This window comes from Anser anser (genome assembly GCF_964211835.1).
Source record: "Anser anser genome assembly, chromosome: 15".
In the NCBI taxonomy this organism is placed as follows: domain Eukaryota; kingdom Metazoa; phylum Chordata; class Aves; order Anseriformes; family Anatidae; genus Anser; species Anser anser.
Window position 1 is genome coordinate 10,526,196 of NC_139736.1, and position 26,062 is coordinate 10,552,257.

The 26,062-nt window shown below is 40.7% G+C and overlaps 1 protein-coding gene and 1 long non-coding RNA gene across 4 annotated transcripts in view; one reads left to right on the forward strand and one right to left on the reverse strand.

Moving 5' to 3' along the window:
* The window catches only part of LOC310882273, a 247,681-nt gene that overhangs the window by 130,669 nt on the left and 90,950 nt on the right, over positions 1-26,062 (reverse strand). The gene's annotated exons all lie outside the window — the stretch shown is intronic.
* The window catches only part of SHISA9 (shisa family member 9), a 180,186-nt gene that overhangs the window by 120,383 nt on the left and 33,741 nt on the right, over positions 1-26,062 (forward strand). The gene's annotated exons all lie outside the window — the stretch shown is intronic.

Sequence of the window (26,062 nt, forward strand, 5' to 3'; positions counted from 1 at the left end):
TGAAAGAGTTAAGCAAAGACAGAAGAGATTGTAATTTAGTGCAGAATCCCAATTATACTAAAGTAAACAAACCCTGTTTGTGACCATTAAATGTAAACATGAAATTTGATAGGAAATTAGTCACTATAGCATACTCTAACTATTTTACAAAACAAAATATCTTGAGTAGTTACACATTTTGTTCTTTCATATTAGTGAAAGAAGTTGATGTTCTAAGCAGCTGATTTTAAGTATCTGTCTCTTGGGAAGAAAGTACTTTAACTGTAAGTTGATAAATTACCCTACCACACAATAAAACAACAAGCCCTGGATGCAAAATGCAGCTAGATCAGCATCTGACATCCATTTTGTACTGGCATGAAGACTTTACAAGATTTAGGGCAATGAAAAATGATCCCCAGCTTGGGTACTTAGCACACTCTGCTCAACAGAACCCACCACGGTATGTACCACAGCAAAGGCAGCGCTGGAACAGTGAAGGCTAAGGGTGTCTTTTCTGGCGGCAGTAGTAAAAAGGGCTGAAGAGCTCCCACCAACATCGAGGGGGGCCTTTCTTCAGCTCCCTTGGGAGGGGGAATTGAGCCCAAGCTAAGAGTGAAGCAACTCCTTCTCCACTGTTTGCAGAGGCACTGTAGGCTGCATAGGGAAAGGCAAGGCACAAGCAGCAGCAAGGTAATGCCACCCCCAGTGTAAGGAGAAAGGACCACACTGAAAAAAGCTCGTGAGAAGTCAGTGGTAGCTGTTACTATCTCATTTGTGGTGGGTGAAACTCCCAGGGTGTCGCACACGGTCCCAGCTATGGCCTTTCCATGTACAACCAACTATAAAGTATTTTCAGCAATTCAGTAAAGAATGCAGAACAGACACGGAGGTTTATGTCTATATCTCTTCATGCTACAGCTACCTCAAAAGACCTTCCTAAAACCAGTTGTTTCATCCTAAGCTCCTAACAATCTTTTTTTTTTTTTCTTTTTTCCTTTACGTGCACTTAGAAGTTAACTGCATTGGTGGTATCATTACAGGTAAACCAGTGATTTCTTGTATCTGCTTCATAGACACAAGATCTGTTGCAGTGAAATTAATCAGAATGAATCAGGTATCAGAAACTATTTGGGGAACAGGCAAATGATGTGCAGCAGCCTTCAGCAAAGAGACTAACTTTTCGTTGTTACAGATGGCTGATTACAGGGCCTAAAAAGAGGGCTCGAGAAAGAAAAAAAAAAATAGAAGCATGGTGAAGAATACATTCTTCATAGAGAGCCTCAATCCCTTTTCCTGTGTAAGGAAAGATGGTTTAGAGGCTGCACAAGGCTCTGGTAGAAAACAAGCCCCCCAGCTTCTGAAAAATAGATAGGAATGAAAAAAATGGATTTGCAAGGCACCAAGACTGGGTGCTGGCAATGCAAATCACCTGGGTATTAAACAAGTCTGGATTTCTTGTAGCAAAATGGAGGACTTCTGCATAATGCATCAAAAGACAGAGGGAAGCACAGGACACAATTCAATTGTACAGTCCAAAGCAGAATAAAGCAACTAGAGACAGCTTATTGATCTGAAGAGAAAGATAAAGCAATACATGTAGATAGGAACATTTCTCTTTGTTAGTGTCACGATTCCACAGCATTTACTGACCATCCAACTCAGAGACCATCTTCATTACTGCCATTATTGCTACCCTACTTAGAGTCATTCCTCACTTTGACACAATGCACTCTAGATGCACAAAACACGAGGAAAAATAAATATCACCTCCATGCAGTTTAACAGCCTTTTCATTTGGCTGCTTAATGGGAGGGACTGATTCTCCATTCGTGCTGATGGAGAAAAGGAACAGTAAATCTGGATTACTGAGCAGCAGTAAATTTGGCACTTTCCTTTAGAAGCTGTGATGTAATAGGGGTATTGATGAGTCTCTCCGGATTTAGAAATCTTTTAGAAACCTTTTTTTTGGTGTGTAACACCTTAAAACACAATCCAGTCACTCACCCAGACATTTTATCAGCGTTTGCTGAGTGTAAGTGCAAGTCCACCTGTGACAGCATTTTGTCTGCCAGGGGTACCTGTGTCATACGATTCACCACCGAGAAGACAAAAGAATAGTTACCAAAGGCAACGTCAGTGTTTCCTGAGCAATAAAACTCAGTCCCATCAATAGCCTGCACCCAGAGCTCCAAAAACTCTCCCAAGAAGCAAATCAAAAATCACTGGCTGTTGAATCAAGGCTTGATAGGATTGCCAGAGAGAGCACTGCAAAGCACAGAAGCTAAAAAGATTCTATGTTCACAATTATACAGGTATGAAAAAAGTTCACTAGGGTTAGGCTGATTTCCTGTTACCTTCCTTATCATACCAGGATTCTCATCACAAAACAAACAAACAAACAAATCATATAAAGGAAAAAAAAAAGAAAAAAAAATGATCCCACAAAGGAAAGCAAAATGCTATTTATTTTTAAAAATGAAAAAAAATCAACAAAACAAATTAAACCAAAGACAGCATGACTGGCTCAGTCCTGCAGGTATTTTGTATGTGAGCTTCTGACACTATGCAGTACATAAAACACCTGTGGGAACACATGCAGCATTTGCACGTGCTGGGAAATGATAAAAGAAGTGACAAAATAAGAGAAGCTAAAGGCAGAAAGCAGTGCTGGAAGGTGCAAGCCTTGTGGATGCCTTCTGACTGGACTTTTTCCTGAGGCCAAAACCAGGTCCTTAGTACGTCATCTACAGCCTCATTTATTTCCTACCTGCTGTACACTGCAGTGCTATGTCACTCTGATAAAGGCACAGATTCGGTTTCTCATGCTAAAAGGTAACTCATTTGCACAGAGACGAAACCTGACAGAGGGCTGCCCCTCACCTAACCTGTCAATCTTTAGAATTTGAGTATGCATCAAACAAGGAGCTCCTGGATGGGATCTATCTGGAAAGAAATGACTCTTTACCATCACTATGCAGGAGCTTGTGTCTTGCCATTACTGTACCAGGCTGTGTTAGTAATTATAGTATCGACTGTATTATGAAGCACAACAGATGAATTAGAGCTGATTTGGATGTAATTCCATAAATAATTTCCACCTCAGAGGCAGAGTTGTCCTGCCCTTGTCCTCATCACTTCACTCTGTCCCATGTTGCTCTTTCATTTATTATAAACAAAAACAACAACAAAATATTTATTTTTAAATCTGATAATTTCATGACCCATTTTACTGTGCAGACCCACACAGAGTTGCATGTCTGCAACTGTGGGATCGGCAAACTGCATCATGACAGGGCAAATAAGAGACTGGAGAAGAGTGGGAACATCAGAGGTGAGCTTTAGTGGCAAAAAAAGTTGCAAGAAAATACACCGAAGATATGAGCAGAATTTTACTTCATCTGTTTTCTTTTTACTGAGATGAATTATAATAGAAGTGAAAAGATGAACAGGTGAGAACCTCCAACCACGCCAAAATCAAAGCATGTGAAAAATCAACCAGGGAAACAGGTAATTACACTCCTTGTGCATTAGCTGTGACAGCACGTTAATCTTAACACACAGCTCTGGGTGTATAAACAAGTGCAAAGAGCCTAGATATGAATATAGTTAAAGACATGCATAAGAAAATTGCCATATATCAATTAACTCTATATTTGCTCAGAACAGACTTTTTTCCCACCAAGCCCTTTCAAAGCCCAGTCTGGTTCTCAGAAGAGGTATAAGCAAGCACTTGCTTTCCCAGAAATTGATGTGAAACTGGAACACTTTGTTTCAGAAGTTCTGTGTAGGCTGAGCAAAGTTTTCTGAGTAAGACTGAGGACCAGTATTAGCATTATTACCAGTTCTGAAGCTTCTGGTTGCTAAGATGCATTGATTTCTCTCAGGAAGCATACTGATTAGCTGACATATCTTTCAAAAAATAAGAATGTGAAACACAGTCATTTGGAAATTAATAGAGTCTTACCAGTGGAGGAGTTTCACATTTAAGTGGCTATAGCCACTATTTGCCACTAGGCAAATGTCATCCTCGAATTGGCATCCAAACCAAGTTTGAGGAAATTTCCCGTTCATTTCTAGGTTCTACAAAAATATAAGGGATTGATAATTCAAGTTGATCATAAGTCTTCTACTAGCACTTATAATAATGATACTTGGCAACTAATAGCATTTGGGAGCAGTTTGTGCATATTCTATCAGTGTTAGGAAATTTGTAAAGCAGATGTAGTCCCTCTGATACTGCAACTTAAACTTCCCTGTGGCTCTTATTTGTCAAATACACATATTGCACAAACACCCTGATTGCCTCTGTCATCAAAGAGATCAACAATATCCTGAGTCCTCAGTATGAGCCTTTCTCAATCTTTCACAGCGTGTGGTATTTCTGGGACTGAGGCACAGGAGCAGAAGATGCTCATACAGCCACTGGCCAGGCTATCCAGCATCCTACAGATTAACAGATTTGTCAAGTGAGGAACATTTTCAAAATTACCATCATATAAACAGACAAAACTTTGTGGGTCCTTTTTCATTGTAAATTTGGGTAGCTGAGCAAATGAGACAAAGGTCCAGTGGGTGGGCGTATTGCCATTTTGCATGCCACAGCTGTGTGGCTTCCTAATAGCTCTTGCTCTCCACAGCAGAACTTAAGATTTCCCAGTTGACCTTACTGCTATATTTAACCAACTAAATATAGAGAATACTTGACTCAAATTTGGAGAGTGCCAGTGCACTATTTCTCACATGACAGCCATACTAACAAATACAATCAATGCCTGGGAATAATGCAGCGTGATGTGCCTGGGGATGGAACCCCAGAACCCCCCCCAGGGTTGTCCCCTGGTGACCAGCAATGTGTCACTGGACGTGGGGTCACAGGCATTGCTCTGCCTGCCCTGACACCCCACGGCCGGGGAGACTCTTACCCTATTAAGTGAAATTCCGATAGTTTAATTCTGGTAGCAACACTGCCAACATTTCTAATTCTATAATTACTAGTGACAGGGGAGGGGGATTTTTATTGGATGGTAGTGTTTGTTGGATTATTTTTTCAATTCTGGTTAATATTTCTTCATATAGTAAATACAGGTTTACTGAAGGAGTTGGTTTTTCCTTCCTTTCAGAGATGAGTGTTCAGCCTCCCTACTTCCCTGTCCTAGTGAGCCCAAGTAGATCTTTTGTATTTGTCCTTTCCAGGGGGGACAGCAGGCAAGCTGCTCCACTTTGCACATCACCTCTGGGACACAGACAGACAGACAGACTGGCTGGGGAGGTAGCTGCTGCTCCTTTCCAACCTTGAGGAAAGAGTTTGCTCCTTTGCCTTGCTCAGGTCAGAACGGCACAGAAAGTGGGAGCACTACAATGACATCCTTTGGTACACAATCATTAGAAGAAACCCTTATTGTGGTAAAGTAATATGCATGGGAATTACTCTGATAAAAACATTTGCAGCATTAAATGTTTGCTTTCAGTATCACAGCCTTGAATTCAGGTCTGCATCGCATCTTCAGACCAGTGAAACTACTCCATCCTCTATGACTATGAGTATCAGATTGAAATTTTATTCTGAGATAATTTTTGACTTCTTAAAATAGAGGAATTAATTCTTAAAAGCACTAAGTTTAGTCACAGTTTTGTCTTAATTATAAATTCAGTTTTCCTTTTTTTTTTTCTCTTTTCTGAGGAACTTACAACAAAACAAGCACTATAGCTGAGTTTCAAAATCCCACTAAAATATCAATATGTTCTAAAACATGTGGCACCTTGCTGTTCTGGATTTTCTTTTAAAATGAGAAAAGAAAGAAAATATTAATGTCTTACTTGAAGCATATTTTACACATTAGAAATACCATGATTCAAAAGGACTCTTTTATTACCAAATCCTTAGGGAATGCACATGGTTAACAGGGTAACTAATGTGCACTAGATGTTTCAGAGGCAGGCTCTGCTGGAGCAGAAGGTGTGCTGAGTCTGTTAGCTGGAAAAAGGCTACAGAGAGAATGCAAAAAAGCTATGAGGCATTTCCACATCTCTGCATCTGGATCTAACAGTGGAAGGTTTTCTAATATTTTTCACGTATATTATCATTGCTGTGCGCTGTCTTTTACATAAGGGGATTTAAGTACATCATCAGGACAAGGATCAGCACAATTTACCAACTGAATTGAACTTTGCATTTGAGATTGTTTGTTTTTTTTTTTTTTTGCGTGTAAGTTTTAAACGTTTAAAATTTTAGCCTTTAATTAAAATTATTAACATTTTAGTACAAGTTTAAGGGTTGATTTGTGACACATCCTGGTTAAACATGGTTCCATAAGAAGAACTTCCATTCCATAGAGCAGAAGACAGACCGTACCTTTCACATGAGTTTATATCATCCATACGTCACAGAGCAGTGGCCATTGTGTATCTGTTCTATAAAGCATTTGCTTTGAGTGAAGCCTGGGACTTAACTCAGTTAAGAATTCAGTATCAGACATTACGGCAAGAATGACAACAGAACACAAGAGATACCCTTAAACACGATATTAACATACGTGATATGTCTGTACTCTCCTTATTCAGCTGATATAAAGACAGGCAGGCATAACAAACCACACAGCCATTAATTCAAGCATGTAAGCATAAAGCATCCAGTAAAAAAAGCTTTAGCTCTCACAGTACTGTTCCTCCTGTCCAGTAAAGATCGAAAATGGCTTTAAAACTAGTAAAAGGCTGTCATACTGTAGGCTGTTATATTAATTATTTTTTCTTCATAAAAGTCCAGCCACTGGATAGGATTTGTAGAGCTGTTATATAACAAATGGTAACCTAAACATAACCGAAAAAATAAGTTTTGCTAGAAATTGAAAAGAAAAGCAATATCCACTCACACAACAAAACAGTAGTGCTTGATTAAGGGTGGGATATTTATCCTTAGGGCTCAGAGCTGGAGGATTTCCAGGACACTTGGAGGGAGTGGTGACACAGCGGTGCTGCAGTTGAAGGAGAGATCAGGAGTGCAAACACATGCAGATAAATCCCTCTCTCCCAGAATCATTGCCTTCTCAAAACTGTGCATCAACCTCTGACTATCGGCACTGCCTAAGTACCTATTTTTTTCAGTGTTCCCGGTTTCTACGTATTCGTCTCAGTGAAGCTGATAACATTTCTTCTTACCTATGAGACAAGGTCATTTTTCTTAAAATTACGAGAAAACTGCTAAACTCTGTTCTTCACGCCACTTGTGTACCCCTGGAAGCTAGCACTCAAGACACAACACTAGCTACCTTGATACTAAGATACATCTCTCTGATATACAGTATATATTTCTCCATATCAGATTTCCAAAGAGCATCAGAGCTCTCCTCTCCTTGCAGCCTGTACTAATGCGTTAACTTGTAGGTAGCCACAGAATAGGAAGCGATAGCTAGTTTCCTGATCTGGTCAAGTACTTCCTTAAAAAGCACTTATAAGTTATTTAGCAGTGCTTTAAAAATTAAAATGGCTTTGCTTTTTTAGAATAGCAGATATCTGACTCCAGTGTGGCACTTACAAGCAGCAGATGAAGCAGAGATGAAGCATATGCAGATGAAGTAGATGCACTTGTGGAGGAGATCACAACTTCCACGGCAGTGGCTGCCAAGCAGGGCGAGTGGTGCCAGTGGATCGCTCACTGCTGGGAAGACCAGGGCCGTAACCCGCCCATTAGCCCATTAACACTTCTGAAGGCAGCACTCTGTGTCTCATGTATTTTCACCTTCACAGCTTCACCCATCCCTCTATAGAAATCATCCATAAATGAGTGGGAAGGCAGAAGGTTTGCAGAACTAATCTGATATTTAAGAAGTGGGCTTTTCTCCTCTTCTGACAGCAGGAAATATTCAGAGTGCTAAGGTCAGACAGCTCGGGCACTCCTTGCTTTTAAGCAGCAAGCATTTTCACATCCTTTCAGCCAAGGACATGAAGCAGCGGCCAGATTTAAGCAATTAAGTTTCATTTCAATAGTAGTTAGGTGGTTCAGAAGAAAAGGGGTTTTCTGAAGGAGTGCAGGTGTACCTGCCTTAGGAACACATGCACGGAGTATCACAAAAAGGTGACACAATTCATGCGTTTTTAACACAGGACCTTCATTTTGATATGTAGTAAAGATAAATTAGAAAAACAGAGGTGTGTTATTTTCCATCACAAAGAAAAAAAAATGTAAGAGAACTCGAAAGAACAGAGAGGAGGGATACCCTTGCAGGTTTATAAACTGCCTGTTCCAAATCAGAACCATAAGTGTTGTACACTTTACATCTGGTTGGTTGAAGCATGTTGCCACCATCCTACCCCTCTGTGGTCTGTGAATAAACACATACATAAAAACCTATACTTCATTTTGGCTTGTTGTTTTGTTTTGAGAAAAAGGCAGTATATTATCTAATGCTGAGTGTTAATAAATACTTTGTCAGAAAACCAAAAAAAAAAAAAAAGGAACTAAATTTGAACCTAAAAAGCTATTTTCCTTTTCAGGATTCTTTTATAAATTCTCGGTCTTCTTATAGTCCATCCTATCGCTAAAGGATAATGTATCAAACAAAAGGATAAGTAAACCAGAGAGAGTTATACTAATGGAGACAGATGCTCAGTTATTCAAACAGGATGGCTGTCTGTCTCTGTTGAGACACCTGCTTTAAGTAATTCTAAGAAATCTCTAATAAAGAGATTATATGAAATTCAATACTTAGTGTTGCCAAAAAATATCAAACACTGACATAAAAGAGCAGGTATTTCTGAAACGTATCTTTCACATACAATTGTTTTGTATTTATTCGTACTTTGAGATGGCTGTCCTACTTACTTAGATACATGCCAAGCTCCATGAAATGCTTTTCTGCTGTTCGTCAATTTATATGCTGATGTGAAGTTAATCTCAGTTCACCATGTCCCTTCACAGAAGCTGTAATTCTTCTTTATGATGTTTTTCTCAGCTTGCTGCACCATGCATACCTTTATCTATCAGCCTTTATAGGAGTGTAAGGGCTATGCACCTCCACTGGGGAAAAGGTATACATAAATAACCTTTCTTTTTCCAGAAAATACAGATTAATGATTTAAATATACATACATATTTATAAACATAACCCGCTCTTTTCAGTATGTTATGTTTGAGTACCAGCATTTCAAAACTACAAGCAACATTAGAAAACAGGGTTGTCTCCCTAAAACAACCTAAACTTCCTAAAGAACTCCACTTTTTTACCAAGGCACAGGACGCTGCATACAGCTCTCTTATCTTTTAGATTACAAGGACTTAGCAGTCCACATAAAGCTTCTCCTTAGATGGATTATTCTGAGATCAATTATTAATAAAGTTAAATTCTAGAAAGAAGGTAGGTTTTATACAATATATATTAATCTGCAGGGAGAGGTTGGTCACACATCGACATATCAAACTACCTAACCAAGATTACCTCTGATTTAGATGAAGGAAAGCTGCAACACAGCAGCAGAATCCCCAAGAATGTATCTTTTTGGCTTGGCTAAGAACAAGTGATGTATACAGGCAAGTGTAACGGCAAGAGCTTAAGAGCCTTTCCCTGTGCAAAGATTCACAGACAACCTCATCCATATAGTCACTCAGCCCATCAAAAAAAAAAAAAAAAGAAAAAAAAGTCGTATCTTTTTGCTCATTTTGTAATATTTCTGTATATAGTATCAGAATCAAAGATGATGCTTTTTCCGTTACAACAACACCAGCTTAGAAAATCATCTCAGCTCAAGATAACACTCTAAAGCAATATGCATAAGTGATTTCTCTCGGGTGATACAACAGCCACAAGAATTGCCAAAGAACCTGTTCAAGCTGTTACATGGGAATTGATACCTAGCTGTACTGAAATGAGAGAAGCATGGTCCAGAATAAATGTGAGAACAGAATTTAAAATTCCTTGGGCTGCTGCCCAGGAGGGGAGACCTCGCTCAGCGTGAGCACCAGGCAAATCGTGTGGGAGTCTGTGCCTCAATGGTCAGCAGTTGTGGATGCAAAATGGAAACTTCATGCCATTTCATCAATTACAAATGCAGTAAACCAAATCTTGCTCTCTAGCATCCTGGTTAATATAAAGTAACCATAGTAGTCGACAGAACTGTTCATGATATTGGAGATGGGAGCATTTGGCCCTGTTAGCTTCAGAAGAACCCCAGTGATGGATGGTAAGAGCTCAGACACAGAAAAGCTCCCTTTTGTGGGGGAACACTACTCAATGAGCCTTTGTAATATTTCTTTCCCTGTACGATTTCTCAGGGTTTTTATTTGTTTCCTTGTTTTTAAATGTCTGCAGTAGCAAGATCTCTATCTCCTCCAAGCCTCAGCCTTTCATTAATTAACTGGAGGGGGACAGGCAGTGCAATAAAAGTGGACAAAGCCTTTTTGCATGGCTTTAGGTGCAGCTGAATATAGGGTGGACAAAATGCACTTTTCTTTCACCTAAATATACTTTCCTTGCTGTAAGAGAAGGAATCCATACCATCTACATCTCCAAGAGGCCAGGACAAGCATGAGAAACAGAGAGTATTTACCCAGGATTAAAGTTGACTCAGAACATCCACATCTACACATATGCTTTCACTGACAATTGATGCACTCAAACATAGTTTGCCCTCTTTTAACTTCAGCAAATTATAGGCTTTGTAGGGGTACATTTTCAAAGCAGCCAATGATTTGTGCCCATGAATCTCAATTACTTGCTAACGAGATGTATGACTCCCTTTCAAAGAACCCCTTTGAAAATGTACCTCGTACTGTTTGAATGTATCCTTGTGTTCTCTAAGGGTGAGGCAATTTCCCTAAACCTTGAAATGGGCTGGTAGAAGGAATCAGTACTTCATGCTTTCTGGGAGAAAAACTAAATCACATGGAGCTATATCAAAGTAGCGACTGGTGTGGGCAGGGAATCATTATAATGGTGTGAGGCTGAAAACTTTTTAGACTCCTGCATAATTGCAACAAGAAGAGAATATCACTGACATGAGGCTGAGAAGAGGCAAAAGGGAATGTGCTGCCATTTATTTATTTTTAAATGGAACAGACAGTTCAGAAATTGAATGGCTGTGCACAGCTGGCAAAGTATGGCCAGAAAAATAATCAAAGGAAAAAAGGGAACGGAAGGGGAGAGGAGGAGCAGGGGACATGGAGAGAGAAAGACAGAGACAAAGAAGAGAGGAAGATTAAAAGTAAAATCACCACAATGGAAATGCAGCCCTGCAACACGGGAGTACTAACGTGAGAGATGTATGGTCCCATAATAGGGAACCAAAGGAAATAGAAATAGAATCAAACAATAATAAAGTCACATTATTAAGCAATCTGACAGTAATTATTACTTTGCTTATTGATTAAGTGGGTTTGCATAGTAAATATAGTTTTATACATAAAATTCTTGAAACGTTTTGGCTTGGGAATATAGAAGAAGACAGGAACATCTGAAAGGTGAATTTGGCTGCTGTGCACCTCATTCAAAGTGTCTTCTGTTTTGATGTGTCACTGTTGTTAAAGCAGCATGCCCAAAAAAGGCAGCAATCACAGGAAAAAGTCTAATAATTAATAGCAGTGATGTAATTACACGATGAGTCTGTTTCTTTAGTGAGAACTAAAATGTCACTGGGAACAAAGGCTTTGCAATAGATGGTTTAAACAAGTTAAGTAAGTTGAAATAAGAGAGCTTAGCCTGAAACTTCTGCAGATAAGCATTAATGGTAACTCACTATCTTCACTTTCTGCAATACGTATTGCTGAACCCAAGCAATTCATATTTCTGAACTTAGCCTCTCCCCTGGAGATCTCCTCTAGTTTTCCTTGGAGGTTACCCTGGATCAGTTTTACAGGACCATCAAAAGATATTTTGAGAAGTGAAGACCAAATATCAGCAGATTTCAAGATATTTTGGGGACGAGGCCAAGGTATCTAAAGGATTCTCTCTCTCTCAAACCAAAGCTTCCTTTGAGACTTTGGTACTGCCATCATCACAAATCAGTCTCCTGTGTCCCCACTAACCACTGGTCTAGGGCACTGTAACACTCGTAGCAAAACAAAACCACTGGGAATATCGTCTCCTCTAATACATATGACTCCAAGTCTGCCCACACAGTAAAATTAAGTAATGATACATTTTTTAAAATGCATGAAAGGAAAAAAAAAAGAAGATTTTAAAGTTGTACTTGTTGTGAATTTGGAGGTGATAAATGCAGTAGACTAAAGTGAAAATGTATTTATGCTCCTGTTTTCCATTTGCTAACTGTTCTCACACATGTAACTTACCCCACAGAAATCTGCAAAAACAAATTCATGCGTGTTTTCTCACATTACGCTTTTTATAAACAAATAACTGTCTGTAGGGTTAGCATTCTCCCTAGGGCTAATTAAGAGTTAAACTCTCTGAGAAGTTATCTTAGTAAATTGTAGCTATTGTATGCTATTAAATGTCAATTACTGGGGTAAGCTGATTCCTACTGCATATTTATTAAGATTAATTTACAAGGTGTATTGAAGGAATTATTGAACATTTTAAAAATGTTAATAGATACAATTACTAATAAATCATCCTGACAACAAAAAATCTCTCCCATTCTTCAGCAAGACCATGAAGCTCATTAAATCTCTCAAATGAAACTATGACTGTTCTGTCAGACACACAATTAGTGTTTTGCAGCTACTGCACTGAAACAGAATGGTCTCATCTAGGGATGCTGGGTAGTGTCAGCACGGTAATTCTCAATATATGTAATGTACTCAACAGCCCTTTCCCCCTGGCTGGCTGCCATTTCTGCCTGCATGATATCTTGCTGCCTTCAGAATTCACAGTTCATCTTTCTGTAACAGAGGAGACCGGCCTGAAGGGATGCAGAAGGAAGTGCCTCTCTTAATTAACTGACAAGTAATGACTTAGGAAATTCCAAAATCAAAGATGAAAGTCCACTGTCAGGGCAGATTCTCAGTATTCATTCAGTTTACGCACGGTGACTTGAGGACACAGATTACTCGGCCATTTTGTCATTTACAAGCAACCCTCCAACACCTACAATAGCGGTTCACAAGAAAACACAGTGTCAGGGAGCTATTTTTTTTCATTTTTTTTTTCATTTTATTCCTCTTGTATTGCTATGACCTTTAAAAATTATTACGTGTATGGTTTTGATTTGATCTTTCATGAGTTACCCTCTCATCTGCTCTTCTTTCCTTCCTATTTCCTTCAAGCTCTATACACGATATTATCAGTGGGTGCATTCCTCTGATTTTTCTGTTGGCCTTCCCTTGAAACATATTTTCCTAACATTTGCTTCTCTATTAGCCCATGTCCCTGAAAACACAAGCAACATGATTAATCAGCTACTGATCTTTTTCTCCTGCTCCCTTTATTAAAACATTTGGAAGACAATTCTCTGCTGCCCAGGTGACTCCTCTGCTGCTGGGAGCAGGCAGCTCTGGTTGTTTTTCCAAGGGTAATTCATCTTCTTGCTTTCTATGCACAGCTACTAACAAATCAATCAAACTCTTATATTTGAATTTAGTAGAGGCCTTGGACGGCAGGCAACATTATTTCAGCTTGTATTGAAAAGGGACACCTTAAAAAGAGACAGAATTGTTCTCTCGTTTTGTTTGAATGGAAGCAGCTATTTATTTAAATCTACAACTGCCTGTAGATCAGGGGTGTGCGCAGTAGAAGTAGCACAATATCAACAGTATAGTAAAACTTAAATTTACCTTTTTTTTTTCTTTTTTTTGGGGGGGGGGCAGGGTGGGGGGCGCAGATATAAAGATGAATCCCTGGAATAAAAGCATGATGATGATAAACTTGTTCAAGATTAATTGGTTGTAAACACTGGTAAAACAAGCAGATATGCAGACTATCTGCATATTATGTAAATACGTAAAAAAATGCCATTTCAGGTGGGATGATTACTAGAGGTGGCAGAATATGTTTCCTTTCTTTTCATCAGTCAAGATAAATTAGCAGGGACGTTAACATATTTCACTAGAACACATTAAGAAACCACTAAATAAAAATATTTCTCTAAGGCATTAATTAGAGAGAGTTTAGTTTATGTTCATAAACCTTTTTACATTCTTTTTCTTAGAAAGGTCATTTCATGAAGAGCTGAACGTTTACAATCCTGGGTGCAAAACCTGCAGCTAACAGGAGAAAGCGGCTAAATGAGAAAATACTGAAGGAAAATGGCATTTTTCATCTGATCTTATATGATACTTCTTTAACTATAAAGCACCTAGGAGAAATAAACGCAATTCTCCCCTGCCCCATGTCAGCTATTTGTAAGGACCAAAAAGGCGTTCCCAGCCAAACATGGGAGCTTTTTGCTCCTTACAGGCATTCCCAAAGCCCCTGGCAGAAGTGGAGAAATCGTACTTTCCTCCCTCCCCGCTGCAGCCATGGAGCTGCTCAGCCAGGCCGGGGAGAGGAGAAGGCTCCGTGTGTGTGCCATGAACCCGAAAGGGACCGGGCAGTCTTTCCTCTGGGACTTGCAAAAGACCGGCTGGGGCTCCTTTGCAGCGAAACCTCATTATCCTGAGCCGCACCGTATGGCTTTTTCTGCCATTCTCCTCTTTTTATTCCTTCTAAATAGAAGCGGAGGAAGGAAATCAGGCAAAATGTAGATTCACACCATTGTAACAGGCATAATACTTGTTACTGTTATTCTGACCCCATCAAAAAAACTCTCACACTCCCGTTCTTGTGTACGTTAGTTGGAGAAAAAGCCCAGCTGGCTTCCTTCCCACTCAGACACCCAGCCTCTGCATGACAGAAACAACTTGCTCTCGCAGACTGAATCACCCTGCCCGTGCGCTGCCTGTGCCGCAGGCGCTTCCTCGCCTTGGCGGCCTCCAATGGGTACTTCTGCCACTGGTGGGCTTGTGGTGGGACACAAGGGTCTGAGCAGCTTCAGACTCACAGTGTGGGGCTCGGATGGACCTGGCAATCCCATACACCTCCTCTGGCTCCAGGGAGCTGCATACAGCAAAATGCAGCCCACCCGTGCTCTGAGCTCTGCCATCTGTGCGTGAGCCTGTGACTGAGCTGAAAATCAGTCCTACAGGCCTGCGAAGGAAAAGCCACTCCAGTTTGACTGATGCCAGTCGAAAAATGCTGAGAAAGTTTATACAGTGTATGAATAAAACTCATCTGCCATAGGGGCCACGTGCTCGCTCCATTCACAATGGAGAACCTTGCCAGTGGCGCAGTCTTTGGTGCGTTTCTGCAGTAAGGAACCGCAGCACAGAGCTGACCTCTGACTCCACTACCTACAGAGCAAAGCCTCGGTGATTCAGCGATATCTCTGTCTTACAATTACTTGTCTACAAGCTTAATAGCACGTTTCCAAACAGCTTCCTGCACAGTGCCTAAGTCGAGCTGTAAGCAACCCCTGTTACCATTGCGCTCTGTCCACAAAAGAGGAGTGGTACATTAGCTCTAAAAAAATAATGAAGTTTAATGACTCAGTTATGTCTTTGTCTTTATCAAAATATATGAGCAGTTTTCATAAGGGAAAAGCACTTCTCTCAGCTATATATGCATTGTTTGGAAAAGAACTGATAATAAGTAAAATGAGGAGAACAGATTTAGAAAGTCAGTTTCCAGTTTACAATATTCTCCAGGCATTTTTTTTGCTAATTACATACTATTTGTTTTTAATAACAATGGGGGCCCTGAAACGTCCTCTCACACATTTTCGAGAAGTAAAGTTTGACATGCAGCAAGTATCTTCTGCCCTATTTGCCTTTTTCGCCCCCTGCTTGCAGCAGCCCTGGCTGCCCTGAGCTCTCAGCACCAGCCACCGGCTGCCAGCACTCGCGTGTCCTCCCCAGCCACAAAGCGAGGTGCTCTGTCCTGCTCACTGCTATGCATCAGGGGCCAGATCTGATAGGAAAGGAGTCTAAAACAGTCAGCAAATGGCATTATGTCGTGACCAGCTGCAGCTGGAGTCTTGGCTGCTCTTGTCAGTGAGCTCTATAGGTAATAAATGATTTTATTATGTCTCATATCTTTGTCTGTACAGCAAGTGGTCTATGCTGTTGCTCCTTTTATAAACACAAAGATCAAAGGCATTCTCCTCCCTCATGTATATAAATGTACGTTTGTGTGCATATATATAAGTATATATATATGTGTGTGTGCATATAAGCAGTAAGTCTGCATCCTTCCTCCTTCCTCAGCAGCTTGGCACAGCATGGCTCCTGAGGTGGAAACCGTGTCTGGTTTTGAATGTGTAAGCAACAATAATTGCCAAGATTACCTTTTTATTATCCTCATTATCTTAGCCACGTGCACAGTTTTTTTTTCAAACAGCCTTTTATTTGCGAGGAAGCAGAATTGATCCAGCACCTGAGAACTATGGGAGATGGGGTGCAAGATCAAGCTTGATGCTTTAAAAAAAAAGAAAAAGGAAGGCTCTGCTCATGAAACGGATCAGCCGCAAATCTGATGTCTGTTTGTGACAACTAAACTAGAAACGTTTTTCAAACAATTCATTCCTACATAAAGGCTAAAGTTGTAAAGGTCAGCAGAATGCTGAATTATTTCTTATTAAAACCGCCTGCTGAAGGATACTTTTCCAGTGCAACTAGACCATCAAAAGATTGTGCTACTTTGCTTACATGATTTTCTTTTTTTTTTTCTTCTTATGCATTTGTCAGGAGAATACCTTTATGTTCTGCACTTTGGGGTTGTTTAGGAGATGGTAGCTCCAAGACAGAGAAATTCTGGATAAATATTACTGCTCAGTAATGTTTGAATATGCATCCTCTTGTTGTTGTTTACTACCATGGAAAAAACCCAAACAGTTACAACTGAAAGTAACAACAAAAAGAGAGCAGATTATGTTTTACACTTGGGAAGGTTATGAAATTTCAGAATTTGGTTTACTTCTTGGAAAACTCCACATTTTGGCATTCTCTGCAGAAGGCCAGTCCGGTGCTAAGCTCTGGCTGTCCTGCAGCTCACTGGTGCGGGCGCAGCTGCCAGGCAGCCGACAGCCGAGGAGCTGCAGGCTTGGAAGCCAAAGCGCCGGTGCCTCATCGGCGCACCAGGGGAGCTGCACATCAGCTGGCAGCTGGAGCTGCCCGCCCGGCAGCTGTGCCGCAGCCGAGGCCGAGGCAGGCAGCCAGCTCCCAGCTCCCGGAACCCCATCAGCACGCTGGGCAGGCAGCTGAGGGCCTTGGCAGATAAGCTGACAGAGACCGATACAACTTTCAAAACCTGATTGTTTTTCATTAGCCTTTGGTTAAAACCAACCTGCCCCTGGGTAATGCTTTGATCTTCATAAATCAGCGTTCTCCAGTCAAAGCGTTTGTGCCTAGCTTTAGCTGAGGCTCCAAATCGCAAATTCCACGAGAGCTGGATGCCTGTCTCCACCAGATTCCTTTGAAAATGCACTCTTTGAGAGCAGCACATTCTTGGGACTCAGGCCTGATGCCATGGACTTTAATGTGTTCAGGATTAGAGCCCAATGGATTTCACACTACCGACAATCGAGAGATAAACAATGGCTTTCCTGAAGATTCTTGTCAAATGGTCTTTTTCTGAAGACTCAGAACAAGAGGAAAGCATCATATTTACATGAATTTGAAATATTTACATTTTTAGTCCTCATTTTATCCTTTTTGAAGAAAGGAAAAATTACTAATGATTTATGCTATTTAAGAGTTGGAAAAAAACATGAATAATAAATGTCATTAATGCCACCAGCAATTAGACTTGAATTGTCCACAGACATTCATTGCTGCTTATTTTTCCCCTCACTGATACTACCACACGAAAACATGAATTCACAACTGAATTTGATGTAATTTTACATAGCTGGAATTAAGACTCAGTACGTTACTTACATGAGGGTCATGCTAATATTTAGTAGATACTCAATAAGCTGTTCTAATTGCACTTAGTCTGGAAATCAGAACAATTAACCCATCATGCTTGTTGAGCCCTGGGCTTGAAGTTTTACTACTGGGCTTCAGCTTTTTGCACAGAACTCCTTTAGTTTCAAGTGTTGTTTTGGAAAATAAAAGTAAATTCAGAATTTAAGGAAACATAAATTATTTATTAATTTATTCTTTAAATAAAAAGACCTTATTCTGAACCTAAGATTCAACTGGCTTGCTCCTGAGAGAGTGGCTGAGCTCCCCAAGCAATCACTTATTTTATTTTGCTCTTTCCAGGCTATATATTTTTATTTCTTTCCATGTATGTTTTTAATTCTATGCCTATAACAATTATATGGTATTTATAGCTGTATTTCATCAAAACAGAAATTTGATTGCCTATACATAAGCTTATACCCAAGCCTCATATTCCAGCACAGTATGCAAACTGCTGGGATGCAAGGCAGCTTGAATACGCCTACTTTATGGATGAACCCAGGATCAAAGCTGGTCTTATGTGGCCAAAACTCCTATGAGTTGTCCTTAGAAAAGTTTAATCTTTCTCTAGAGTAAATATATCAGGCTTTGGTCCTAAACACAAAGCATCCAATTCATTCCAAAGCACTTTTATAAAGTATCTTTCTCCTCATGTTATCGTTAAGGATAAGCAACCACAGCAGGCAAAGGAAAAACTGACCTCTGCATCCACAGCCTTCAACCCTGCCTTCTGCTGATAGTACTGCACTCATGTAAAACCCGTTATGCTGCCAAAATAGAGATTTTCGATGAACCAGGCATGTACACAGCGACTGGCTACAACGTATCAATACACTTAACCATGTTTAGTATTACACAGCTCCAAACGTATGAGTGGGCGGCCGTCTGGTTCACATCTAACTGCCACTAATGTACGGTAATTGCTGAAAGTTTAGAGGTTTAGCACATCTCTCTCAAATCTGTTTTTGGAAACAATCACAACAACAACATACAGAAGCAATGTAACGACTCAGATGGTTAACACGTCCTGGTACTTTCAGCTATGTACAGCTGTATCGTTGCATACTGCTGATACTGGCTCTGATACTGCTTAATCAAGCCCTACCAGGATATAGATGTGAACTAAGCTATTTAGAGAAGGAGATACAAAAATTTTACAAAATATTTCTTTTTTTTTTTCCCAGTGGCTCATGCAGATCTGGGCTATCTCCCTGCATAATTAGTTTGTGTGGTTGAAGGCTGACCTACAAAGCACTGAATCCTGAAAGCAGAGATACCTGTGACCAGTATTGCTGAAACCCAGTATTTTGTCTAAACCCCACTGATGATATGGAAAAGTATCTGCCATCAGGGGTTTGACCAAGGATGTGTGGCCTTCATCCAGGAGAACACTTAGGTGCCCACATATCAGCATTGCATGGGATAGCTTTAGATGTTTAATACGTTGTGCTCAATTGTTTTTTATCAAAGTGCCACATGGAAAACAAAATATTATGGGTGAAAGCTGTGTCCCTCCCTGCCTGCAGCAGGGCTAGCAGTTTGCAAGAGGAATGCGTCTGCATAAACGACATGGTTACGTGTGGTACCTGACTTGCCTGGGGCTGGGATGGCCTGCCTTTAGAAGTGGTGGTGCCGGGTTCTTCCAGCAGCAGCTGGCCCTGCTCAGAAACCTGTGTGTGGGCACCCTGACTCAGCAGTATTCCTGCCAGGAGCCGGGATTGTACAGGTTCAGATTAAAATGCAGAAATCCTGCTTTCCCCCCACCCCACCAAAGGTGTTACCTGTTACACCCCAGATGACATCAGTGACTGAGCACAAGCAGACTGGTATAAAAGGAACAAAATGTCAGCGACCTCGCTACTAGTAGAATAGCTCCCTTGCTACAAAACCATAGCACTTGCTTTCACTGCACTCCATATAAAAGACTCATCTTTTAAAACCCCAAAGCACTGAACGTATAGTCTACTTGCAAAAAAACAAACCAAACCAAACCAAAAAACAACAACAACCCTTCTGAAAAACAGGTGTGCATTTCATTGTCTTTTTCCCAACTTCTGGCATAAGTGGCACTGTCTTTACATAAACAAAATCCCTCACACCTTTGTTTTAAACGTAAATAGTAAGTGTAAGGATGAATAGGAGCAAGCACCATTCTCTAAGGAGAGCTAGCCAGGAAAGTGACAACAGTCAATATTCAAAAACAAATACATATTCACACACACCCACAAAACAGAATGCCTACATTAAAATTGTCCTCCACTTATAGCCCCTTTCTCATAATAAAGGTCACTTTCTTTCACCAATCTTTACTCGAGTGGACTGATGCATGTATAATAAATCACAGAAATGCCCTTTGTGCCTCTATTATTTTGTGAAAAGGAATAGCTAAGCAAAGGGTGTTCATCCACCCATGAGGGGAAAAAATAAAAAAAATACAACAAAAAAATCCTTATTCTCTTCTTACTGAATTTCAAAGAGAAGAGGTAGAAAAGTCCTATTACGTTTTTTATTCCTGCTAAGGCCAAAGAGATTCATAATTGGCAGTTAAGCACACATTTATCTGCCTTCGAGGTCTGTCTCCAATCTGAAGAATGAAAGATCTTACCATTTATTTCAATAAATACAATAACTGTTGACATACATAGGAGACATTCTTATGGCATTTATTCATGGGAGAGAAGTCTCAGAGTTGTACAGCTCTCACTATGTTATCCTGATTGCAGGCAAATCACAGAATTTTGCTGTGGCTTGCAAACACCCAAGTTTATTCCATTATAAATATTTAATTAAAAATACGGAGAGAATCTGGACTTCTAGTTTCCAAGTTCTGTGAGGCTATTACAGCATTAATATCCATAACATTCAAGGAACTGCATACAGTGTATAAGGATATTATCATCTTTATTTTTTCTTGTGAGATTTTTTATGCAAGATTCAGGATTAATGAGCATTTAGCAATCCCAACATAGGAGAAAAGCTGTTCTGATGTCCTATCCTGTGTCTGTGAACGTACATTCTGTCTTTTATATTCAGTTGCTTTCACTAAATTTAAGAACAAGTGGTACTTAACAAAAGGCAAACTCTCTTTGAAGTTTTTTTTTATTCCTTTTTTTTTTTTCTTTTTTTCCTGACATGAATCCACCTAAGCACTGGAAAATATAACAAATCATTAGAGCAGCTTTGTGGATACTAAGTTCCCTCATGATAATACCTAGTTTTCCAACCAAAGGTGATTCCATCCTGCCAGGCCAATGCAATTAGCAAATGCTAGCTGCCATGAAGTCTGTACAGACCAATTACTCAAAATGAAAAAGAAGAAATTGTTGTATTGTAACAATTCTCTATCTGCAAATATAGAAATCAGTAGCAGAAGGATATGAGTATTAGGTTTCCAAACCATATACCAGTGGGGATTAGATGCACTGTTTATGTTTCCAGTCTTGACGACTTTGCCACAAGTACACAAAGCAGCTGTGGTGTAGTCAGGGACTGAGGTCCTGGACTGCGAGTCCACCACCACTGTTTAACTAAAAGTGTCCTTGTCTTCTCCTTGGAAGGGGAGAGAGGCAGGTTACTCTACCAGCTGAGCAAAGCTATCATCACTGCAGCTATCAGCAAGAATCACCCTTGGGTGAAACATGACAGTTGTTTAATAGGTCATTGAAATACTACATAGAAAATGAGAACATGATCCAAAATCCATAATTAAGACACAGAAGGGAGGGTTAAATTATTGCTATGTGATTTATCTTTAATTATACTAGAAAGGAACCGTTAGCCACAATATTTCTGGCTGTAAATATGCAATGGAATTTTCCTGAAGTAGTATTGATTAAAGTTGGAGGTAAAACATAATAAAGACAAAGGGGAACACACTTAGAGCATATTGAGTTTCTGTGGGAAGTTTGAGTAATGATCCATTGCTGTAAACAGAGATTATTTACAGTAACGCCCCGTGAGATGCAATAGTTTTGACAGAATTAACACACGGACATCGCCTCTGGTCACGAAGCAAGTTCACAGGCAGCCAAACATCAGAGCTTCCAGCAGGCTCCCCTTTGGCAGGCACTGGGCCTTTTTCTGCTGGGCAAATTCTTACCACGTCAGGAATAAATAGATAATAATAAGATTGTATGGGAAAGTTTTCGTAATAACTGGGTAACACTGCAAGAGCTCATTGCCTCAGTCAGCCATGCAGGAAGCTTCTTGCTCAGGAGCGAAGCCTTCCAGGCAAGTGAGAGCCCTTGTGGATGAACACCTGATGCCGTGCACAGCTCCAATCAATTGTGCTGTACCTGGGATTTCACCCGGTTCTTCCAGGGGCTGTTCATTTAAGCTCTTATAAATGAAAGCCCACAGAAAACCGAGCCCTTTGGTACCTGGCTGGATTTGACACTAAGGCAGAGAAGGTTGAGACTTTGGCTTCTCCAAGTTTTAGAGGAAGACACACCTGAAGGAAGTGTAGGAAGGCTGTTGCCAGAACAGTTTTGTTACCAATGAGAAAAGAAAAGGCCAGCATACAAATCACACGTGCGTGTGCCTGGCAGGAGTCCATAAAGCCTTGTTCTTGGAAGACATTCTGAGAAAGCTAAAGAGGCATTCCACAATTCATTAAAAATAATGTATGCAGAATAATAAGCTATAACTACAAACATCTGAGAACAGAAGCATCAATTTTCCTTCCTCTTTTGGGCTTGTACTTTATTTTAAGAAGAACCGCACCATGACAGACAGTCCAGCTAATAAGGAGACAGAAATGACAAAAAAGGTCATATTATAAAGGGACAGAAATTGTGCCTCCCGCTGAGCCTGCCTTCTGACTTGTTTTACTTTAGGCAGGTAGCGTTGGGCAGGCATTCAAAATCTGTTCTGGATGTTGTTCCCATGCCAAAAGGCACTTAAGCTCAACAGCACTGTTAATTAGCATCATTGCTAAATAAACTGTCCCAGTCCACTCTTCATCACTTTGTATCAGCTAATCACAGTTCTTAAAGGAACTTACATTTGATCTAGTGGCACTGTGACAAGGTGGTGAAACCCAGCAATCCTGTTTGCCTATCAACTTAGCAAGAGGGAAAGGGTCCAGTTTTGGGAAGTTTCTTACATTCAGTAAACTTGTCCAGCTTTTCCTACAGAAAAGTAAAGGACTGTAAGATAAGAGCCTCTTATTTGGGTTGTAACTAAATAAACAAAGTAAAATCCTTAAGCCAGAAATGTCAGTCATTAATACCTTGCCTCTTTACGGAAGATAATACTGCATGAATACAGATGCCAGAGAGAGCAATTACATACCAGATTCAAAATAATGTTCCTATGATTTAATGAAAGACAGAACCAGAGCTCAGGAAACTGTCATGGGGTAACAGTGACCCCACTCCAAGGCATCAGTGCAAACATAACCCACCTTTGGCTGCAAGGGACTGAGAATTAATTTAACAACTCATTTTTATTCAGTGGCTTTTGTGAGAAGGGTTGTTGCTCTCAGTCACTTTCCAGTGACTACATTATAAAAAGCTCTGAAAGAGAAACTAATAAGAAGCTCTTCTCATCAGGAAGGTCAAAAGGGATGAATGGGACGAGATATTTCAGTGAGGTACCGTGCTTCTGCCTGAGGTTAGGGCGCACTGGCAACGAGGAGTGCAAATAAACGCAGTGACAAGTGTGCTGTGTTTGAGGATATAAAAGGTACCATGAACCTAATTCATCAGCTCTGCATTTGTAAATTAACCACAGATGAGGTATCACTATAGAAGACATGCTGAATTACTGCTATTCAGCTTCTAAACATTGGCCTAACTCCATTAAAGTAGGTGTTCATAAAATCCGTCATACAGAGCTTCAGAAATGTTCTAAATTTGTCCAGTTCTGCTATTCTTGAAAATTCCTAGTTTCACTGGGAACAAAGTAAAGGCTAGCCTCAGCACTGATCAAAACCATACCCTAAATAAGATAGCTTTCAAAATATCACATCTCCACGTTCATAGTTTTGCCTCAACTTACAAATTATGCAGCCTCTTTAATGAGTAAGAGAGAGTAATGAACAGAACAGTAAGCAAATAGGGGCCATGAAAGGAATTGTCTAGGAGCTGAGAGGCTTAATTACTTTTTCTTTTTTTTTTTTTTATTCTGAAGAAGAGCAAAGAAACTGTTCAACAAGGAGTTTACTGAGGCCAGTTTCTTTGCTGTTGATTCATACTGTGGCCAGTTACATAATAATCATAAGAGCTGGACACCTTTTATTTTAAATTGATTTAGCAGCAATTAGATGGGAATAATCATCTTCTTCACTTTTTCTTATTATGCCATGGAAGAGTAGCATGTGCCTAGAACTTTGCCTTCTCAAACCAGAAACCTGGAAGGAGCACAGAGAAAAGAAAGTGGCTAGTAAGCGTGTCTGGCGTGACCGATCTGGACCCAGCTACAGCAATGGATGTATTCCAATTCCTGCAGCTCCAGGGTAGCTCAGCATTACCATTCTTCCTCAGAACCAAAAAAGTGCTGGTATATTTACTTGCTTTCCTTCTCAAAGGAGGGGCAGCCACCTGTGTGGTACACAGAAACAACAGCATACCTTCCTCCTGCTGTAACAGTCTCCTTAAATGCAGTCATGAGAAGGAACAAGGTAAAAGGTCTGGCAAGGAACAAGGGACCCAAAAGAGTTTCCCAGCCGTCTTCCAGCATGGGCTGTGTTAGCAGCCAGGACTTTTTTGTATGCCTGCAGTGATGGAGAGTGCTGGGTTGGGGTGAGTTGGTGCTTGTAACCTGTATGGAGGCATGCTGAGCAATACCCCTGGGTATGGCAGCAGGGAGAGGAGGGGATTGCTGCCACCCTCCCCTCTCTAGTCCTGCCCTTCTGGCTACTGCCACATTTCGGACGAGACTGCAGAGCTACCTGCAGCTGAGCTGGCTGCTCACGGGCCTGGGGCCTGCCCCAGCAGGTTGTTCTGGAGCCAAGCTCCTCTGCCTGCCTGCAAGGACTGGCAGGGCCCTCACCCCGCACCAGCGACAAGTCTGGGCACTGAGACAGAGCATGGGATGAGGCTGGCTCCAGAGCCAGCTATCTTGGCTCTCCAGACATACGGTAGAGACCAAAGAGTTAGGCTGGATGATTTTTCACAGCCATATCTGATTCCTGCCTCTCTGAGATTGTACAGACATCTGCAGTGAGGATGTTTTCCAGGGCAGGCAGCACAGACAGATATAGACTTGAAGAGAAGACATGGCTGAAGGTGCCCCACAGCCAAATGGCCATTCCCTGCACAGATTATAGGGAAAAGAAAGACAAAAAGAGGTCTAGCCTAGGGTAATGCAGGACAGAAATAAGCAATAAAGAAGTACAGGCTCTGAGAGAAACCTAGCAGCAGCACAACTGTGGCAGGAGGAGCTGCAGGACTCACATTTTCCTCTGGCATGGCGGGATGAAAGAGGACAGTGCATGAGACATGAGCACACGCCCTCAGGACACTGATCCAACAGAACAATCCCAGCTGTAGTGATAACAACAGTGAGAACAACAGCATTAATGTACATATGCACACAAAGGAGATGTTTAGTATGTCTATGGCTCATAGCACAAGGGTTCACACTAGCTCATGTGCTCAGCCTTACGTGACTTACCCATTCTGATTTCCATCACTGGCCAGGTGGAGGCTTTTCGCAGCTTTCCCTTCATGTCAACTACATACCTCGAAGTATTCTTTATGAAGCAACTTGCCTGTGATAAAGTAGCCCACTATGCCTTATCCTCAGAGGAGCAGAGTGTCCTGTGCCTAGCCTACTGCAGTTATCTTGATGGCTGCTTTCACTAAAGACTGTTTGGAAGAAAATATTTGCATTTGGGAAAATGGTTGTAATGGGATGGATAATCTCAATCCACCTTCAGGTGGCAGAAATCTTTTAAAAGCCATGGAAATTTACTTCTTGAGAGCACTAGGATTTTCTCATTTATTGAAACATGTTCATCATTGTCCCTGTAGCAGTGGAGTTACCACTCCACAAAAGGCTGTTAAAATGCAGAAATAGAAGTAGGTCAGCTTTATGCTGCATGTCAGTGGACATTATTGATCACAGAAATTACACAAGAGGAGGTTCTTAAAATAACGCGGGGGTTGAGACAGTAGCTATCACAGTTGCCTTTTAAGTTGAAAGGTTCAGAATAGAATAGGAGCGTTACTGAAATGGTGAAAGGGAAAA